The sequence below is a fragment of the Austrofundulus limnaeus genome, unplaced genomic scaffold (genome assembly GCF_001266775.1).
Source record: "Austrofundulus limnaeus strain Quisiro unplaced genomic scaffold, Austrofundulus_limnaeus-1.0 Scaffold0, whole genome shotgun sequence".
Classification (NCBI taxonomy): domain Eukaryota; kingdom Metazoa; phylum Chordata; class Actinopteri; order Cyprinodontiformes; family Rivulidae; genus Austrofundulus; species Austrofundulus limnaeus.
In genome coordinates, this window is record NW_013952402.1 from 918,750 (window position 1) to 924,984 (window position 6,235).

The following is a 6,235-nucleotide window of genomic DNA, read 5'->3' on the forward strand; positions in this document are numbered from 1 at the left end:
ACACACACACATATGTATGTATTTTTTACTAACATTCATTGTGTGGTTTAATGGTAACTGGACCTGGAGATGATGTTGAGCTGATTAGTGATGGTTAGAATCTGCTCAATGATGAGGGAGAGTTCAACCGTACACTGTTTATCCAGGCTGTGGTTGGCAATAACTCTGAGGAACTGAGTGACCCACTGGCAGTTTGAGATAACATCTTTAGCTGCGGTAACAAATGCTTCTTTATTCTAAAATTAATAAAGATTAAATTAATGAGCGGTGCTGCTAGGATAAAGATGAAAGCAGAGAAGTGACCTCTTGTGGTCATTACCAGTATTGGGCCTTTCTTCTTCAAATACTGTGTCATGTGACAAATTGCATCAGCCATCCTCCTGGTCACCTGGACTATTTTGTTGTCTTTGGGGTCCCAGGTGTCGCTCTTCTTTTTCAGAAAAAGCGAGGTGTAGGTCAGTGAGGAGGCTTCTTTGTACACATCAGCTATATCCTGTAGGGAAAAGTCAAAGCATGATTTACCATGGCAAATGTAAATTCTTGTCAGAGCTGGTTCTAGCCAATTTGGCGTCCTAGGCAACATTTCAGGTGGCACCCCTTGTGCAGGTATTTAAATATCATTACCAATTTGCGTTCATTCACATAACAAATTAAATAGTTTTGTCTTTAATGTGTATTTTATCTTTAGAAACCAGTTTGTCTAATTAAAATAGTTAAAAATACAACTCATTTGAAACAGAAGAGAAGAAGTCTACCTCATACCTGCCAACATCTGATGACAGCAATGAGGAACACCTGTTTATGTTAACGAGCAGCTGTGGAGTTAAGCATTTCTAATGGGAGTTCAAGGATTTACTCCCCTGGAAAATTTTATAAATAAATCTACCTCAAACAATGCATTTTCCATCCATTTGAAGAGCAATCGACTAAATTCTTGGATTAATAAAACAACGAAATATCCTCTGCACTAAGGATGCACCGATATGAAAATTTCAGCCGACATCAATTTTTACAGATATTACACAAACACACAAATTATTTGTATACATATATGCACAAATACACTTTTATCTTCTTCAGTACCGTAAAAAAAAATGTCCAGACTGCTGACATGGCTCTCTACTTAAGTTATTCCTGGCAGCGCAGTGTCACTATCACGATCAAACTAACACCACTCAACCAACCATTTCCCCTCCCAAAACAGAAACACAAAGCTAAAACATGGGAAATCGATATTGTATGTTAATATCGGCCCAGTTTTACTTATCGGACCGATACGATATTAATGCCGATATATCGTGCATGGCTGAAAAATCCGTAGAACAAGTTACCTTCATAAACTTGAGTAATCAGTGATTATTCTGCAGACTAAATCTGATGAAAAGTTGTAGAATGTTTTTTGTCCCCCATTTGTGGCACCCCTTTAGCATTTGCCTATAATGCCTATGTGTACTTACATCTCTTTTCAAGGTTTTAGGTTCATGCTTTGCCACAGCTGCCGTCATGACTTTGGTTTCTGCGTCATCTGTGGTCTCTGTGTTGCCTCTCTGCAGTGCAAGTTTTGCATCTGGACGTTCCACTTCTTCCACGTTAGGTGAGACCATATCCAACGTTTTGTCAATGTTCTCCGGTGTTCTGCCTTGTAAACCAGCTTTGATGCTCTCTTTAACCCACTGGTGAATCTCATCTTGCTTCAGGATCTCCTCCACCACATAGTGAGCTTTAGCAGCCCAGCACTGTATCAACACGTCCAAACTGAGCGTGTCACAAATGAAGTGAGTCTCCACAACCAGCCTGGCCCTGCTGATGATATCTGAAATCTGAAAGGACAGGTGGTCGTTGATGGACCTCAGGTTAGTGCGGGCGCGTGGGTCACGAACGTAGCTCAAACATTTGTCCACACTTACGGATGCAGTTTTGATATTTTCAGCGAGTGTTTGGGACGCACGTTCGAATTTTTGCTCCGCATCTTTCGCGTCAGAATGCCTGAAATGTTCAGCGGCGAAATAAGCAAGGCTGACAACATTCTGCAAAGCAGCATCGTAGTCCTTATTGGCTTTGCTTAGCTGACTAGAAAGAACTCTAATTTTAATCAAAAGCTGCCTCTGAAGGAACTCTGATCTTGCGAGCTGCATCACACTCGGCATGGCGTGGAGTTCCTCGGCAGCTTTAAGATACGCTTCAGTCAGTGTTTTGAGCTCGTCCTGCTCACCTGCCAGCTGTTTGGATTTGTAAGCACTTTTGCAGTTGAAGCTGGTGAGCCTCGCAGCCTCTTGGATTCGGAGTGAGTTCTCTGACAGTGCCGACATCTGTTTCTGAGGATTCAACCGGTACACTGTTGCAGTCGATGCGCCCAAAATCCTATCCAGAGAATTTAATACAATCTGAACAGAGAGACCCCAGAGGATGCAGAGTCCCTGGAGCTGGTCTACCTGTCGCCCCAACGAGGAGGAACACTCGATGAGACGCCTTGTGTTGTTCTGGGCTTTGTTGAGCTTGCTGTGCAAGACACTGATCGTTTCCTGACCGTCGGATTGCAAGTTTAAATCGGACGATGTCAAGAACTGGACAACATGAGCACCTAAAGTCGTCACTTCGTTGAGGTTTTGCACAACACTGGGCTCCATTGCGTGCAGATTTCCTTGCAGTTCACCATAAGCAGCATGGTACCACGTTCCAGCTACCGGCAGTAAAACTTTCTGAATGTTGCTGATGAGGTCAGAAAACTGTGTACTGAGTTTGTAGATGCTTTCAGTGCTCATTGCTGCACTCATCGCCATCTCCTGCGCTGTTTGGACAAGCWGCGGGGTCAGTGACACCAGCTCGGCTCTGAAGCTTTCCAACGTCTGACAGTCAACAGCGTCGACAACGGCTAAACCTTCCTTCGTAGCCTGGGCGTAGCAGTTTGATAGTTCAAGAACCCCGGTACAGACCTGGTTGAGCATGGACACATTTTTTTCTTTAGTCACAGTCACAACTTCATACATCAGGGGTAAAAGGTCGAAAGCAACGGGCTTGAGGATCAGTTCGGGCTCATCCTGGACAGCTGGCATCTTTAAATCACTGCTGTCATCTTTATGAGCCTGTTCTGCTTCTATGGTTTCTTTCAGTGGGCACTCCTCTTCAGGTTTTGTTGGAGTATTTCCTCTGAGCACGTCCAAAAAAGAAGAGCTTGAATCTCTTGCCACATGATCCGTGCTCGTCTCAACAGTGTCCTCAGCTGCTGTGCATGAAACCGAGGTTTCAGGTCCCCTCGCCCCCTCTCGCAGAGGGCTCAGGAGGTGTGGGTGCTGGTGGCCATCCAGTCCCTCTCTGAGCACCTTAAAATGCTGAATAACTGTGGAAACCCTGCCTGTAAATGTAGAATACATCTCCACGTTTAGTGTGGAACCACAAAGCATGTCTCTAATGGACTCAGTCACTTTGGTTTGAGACAACTGGGCCTGCTTCAGCAGAACCATCAGGCCGTTCCTGTAGATCGGGTTATCGCTTCGCTCTAAATGCCTCCTCACCAACCGAATCACCAGCTTCATGCGGGAAGTTAATTGCGTTGTGTGATCATTAAACAGTTTGTAGCTCTGCTCTCTGTATGCCTCATCGCACCCATGTTGGTCATTGATCATCTCATTAATCGCAAGACTTGTGAACTCCCTCACATCCAAAACCTCACTGATGGCCTCCTGTAGCTGATTCATCTCTTCCTTCCATTTCTGACACAAACCATGAAGTGTTTCAGCTGTTTGCATCAAGTTATCTTCCAACTCCAGGGAAAGGGTTGTGAGCTGAGCTCGTAYCCGTCTGAGGCACGCTTGTGAGTTCTCCACATTCTCCAAACTCTTTGCATCCACAGCGACTGCTGAGATGAAGTTTGCCACTTGGATTATCCTGTCGGTGGACYATATGAAATCTTCGACTACTGGCTGAATAAAGTTCATATCCAAAGCCGTAGCAGAATCTGCAACCAAGATCCGTTTTGTCACYTTTAAAAGTTCAGCGACTGTCAAAGACGCCATGAGAAATGTGTCCAGAACTTGATAAAGAAGTGCAGACATCAATGCTTTGTTAAGCATTTGTAGTTGTTGGACCATCAAAGCGCAGGTCTTCTCAAAGCATTGTGCTAAATCAMCAGGGTCCTCAGAGGATTTTAAAATCCATTTGATGTCAGACCAGAACTGCAGGGTGAGACGGCAGGAGCTCACTATTCTCTGCTGAGTCTCTCTTCTTGAAGAGTTTGCTACGACCATGCAGTGGAACACAATGTCTCTCACCAAGCTGTCAAAGCCACCATCTTGAAATGAGGAGACKGAGTAACTGCTAAGTTGTTGCAGCAAACTGTTTTGCCTCCCAGTATAATACCCGTGTGGTTCCATCGGTCCACTGCTGCCCTCACGTCTGAGAGTTGCAGTGATATCTCCTARGGTGCTTTGCACCTTGTTGAGAATGTACCTCTTGGCTGCCTGGGCCTGCTCACTGGTCGGGTGTTTGATGGTGGTGCACATGGCCGTGTGCAGCATGGAGATGCACTTCCTCAGTGTTTCCAAGGAGTCCAGGAGCTGCTGTGTTTGTCTGGGATCCRGTAGGGATTTTGCTCTGTCCACTGTGAGCCTGTTGAGGACAAGCAGAGCTTCGGAAAACACCTGGAAGGATTTGAGAAGAGTTTTGATTTCCGTGGAAGAGCCAAGTGCAGTRAGGCACTCCGAAACTCGGTCAGCGGCAGCTACAACTCTTCTTACAACGGCGTTGTCATCCACTGAAAGAACCTGAGAGTAGAGAGACCAGACTGAATTATTTCAACCAATATTTGATAGTGAATAAATGTGACTCAGACGTTCATTATAGCCTGATACCAAATGTATTGTTTTTGTTATGTCTCTTTGTTAATTTGTCTGTAACARTAGCAAAATATCTCACGAACCAATCGACATATTTTAATGAAACTCTCAAACGATGTACATCTAAAARGGATTGAACTTTTGGAGTRAACTCAATTTAATTACTTAAGATAAAACCAGCTAAACTAATCCAGTAAACCCCAGACCCATTTCTACTTTTATGATTAAACCCAAAGACCCACCAGCCTAGAGGTTAGATGTTACTCTGTAAATTATGGCTGTTATTACAGATTTATTCAATTTCTACTTGTGTTCTGAATCTGGTAACAAATTACATTACGTATGACAGCACTGGAGGTTAAATTTCGTAAATGATTGAGAATTGTTTTGTTTTAAAACTAACCCAGCTGTTTCTGGTGAATCCTGCAAAGACTTTTATTCCCATTAATGGGAACTTCTGACGAAATAAAATACAGATTCAGCTGTTCAAACTGTTGGATGTTGGTCCATAGCATTCCTTTCATTCTGACTTCTGTTTGAAGAAATAATACAAAAAAATGTGGAGAATTTTCTTATGTCAGTCATCTTTTTTCACACGAGCGAGAGAGAGAGAAATAAAAGTGTACTTTGACTACACCCAGGAAGACGTTCTGTGTGGCAGAGATGAGCTCCTCTCTGTGCTRGGGTAAACTGGGCTGGATGGTGAGTTTCTGAGCTGCCAGCAGCACATGCTGCCCTGACACGCTGAACGACTCAAGCAGAGACGACATCTCCACGTGCAAAACTTCATCCTCAGTCTCACTTATTTGCCTAAAAGCAAAAATAAAGATATGTAGCAAAAGGTTCTTGTAAAATTCAAACTATTATGGACTTTAGCATATGTTATACAATATATTAWATAAATACCTGGAGACCACTGCTGCCATGGTCTCAGTGGCTTTAGCTACAACCTGAGCCTCCAGCTCCAGTTGGCCGAAAAGTTCTGGTTCCTCTGCGCTGTCGCACAGCAGCACCAASTGACACAGATGACATGCGATTGGTGCCACTACCTTCTCCACTGCTGCAGTCCTGATACACCCGTGCTCCAGGAAAGACGACATTGTTTTGAATTATATTTTTCTATGTTAAAAGACAGCAGGCAGCCTGAATGATTGTCATGCTGTAGTCAACGTGCAGCTGAAGCTGAATTAATAATTAATTTTGCTTTACAAAGCAGCTGGGTGTTTGATTTCAGTGTTTCATGGCAACTGCAGTCACCTGACTGGAAAAAAATCTTTGTTTTTTTCATTCAAGATAATCTTTTGTATGCAAACCAGCTAACCAACCAACCAACCAACCAATCATTTAACCTGCCAACCATCCATCCAACCAACCAACCAACCAACCAACCAATCATTTAACCT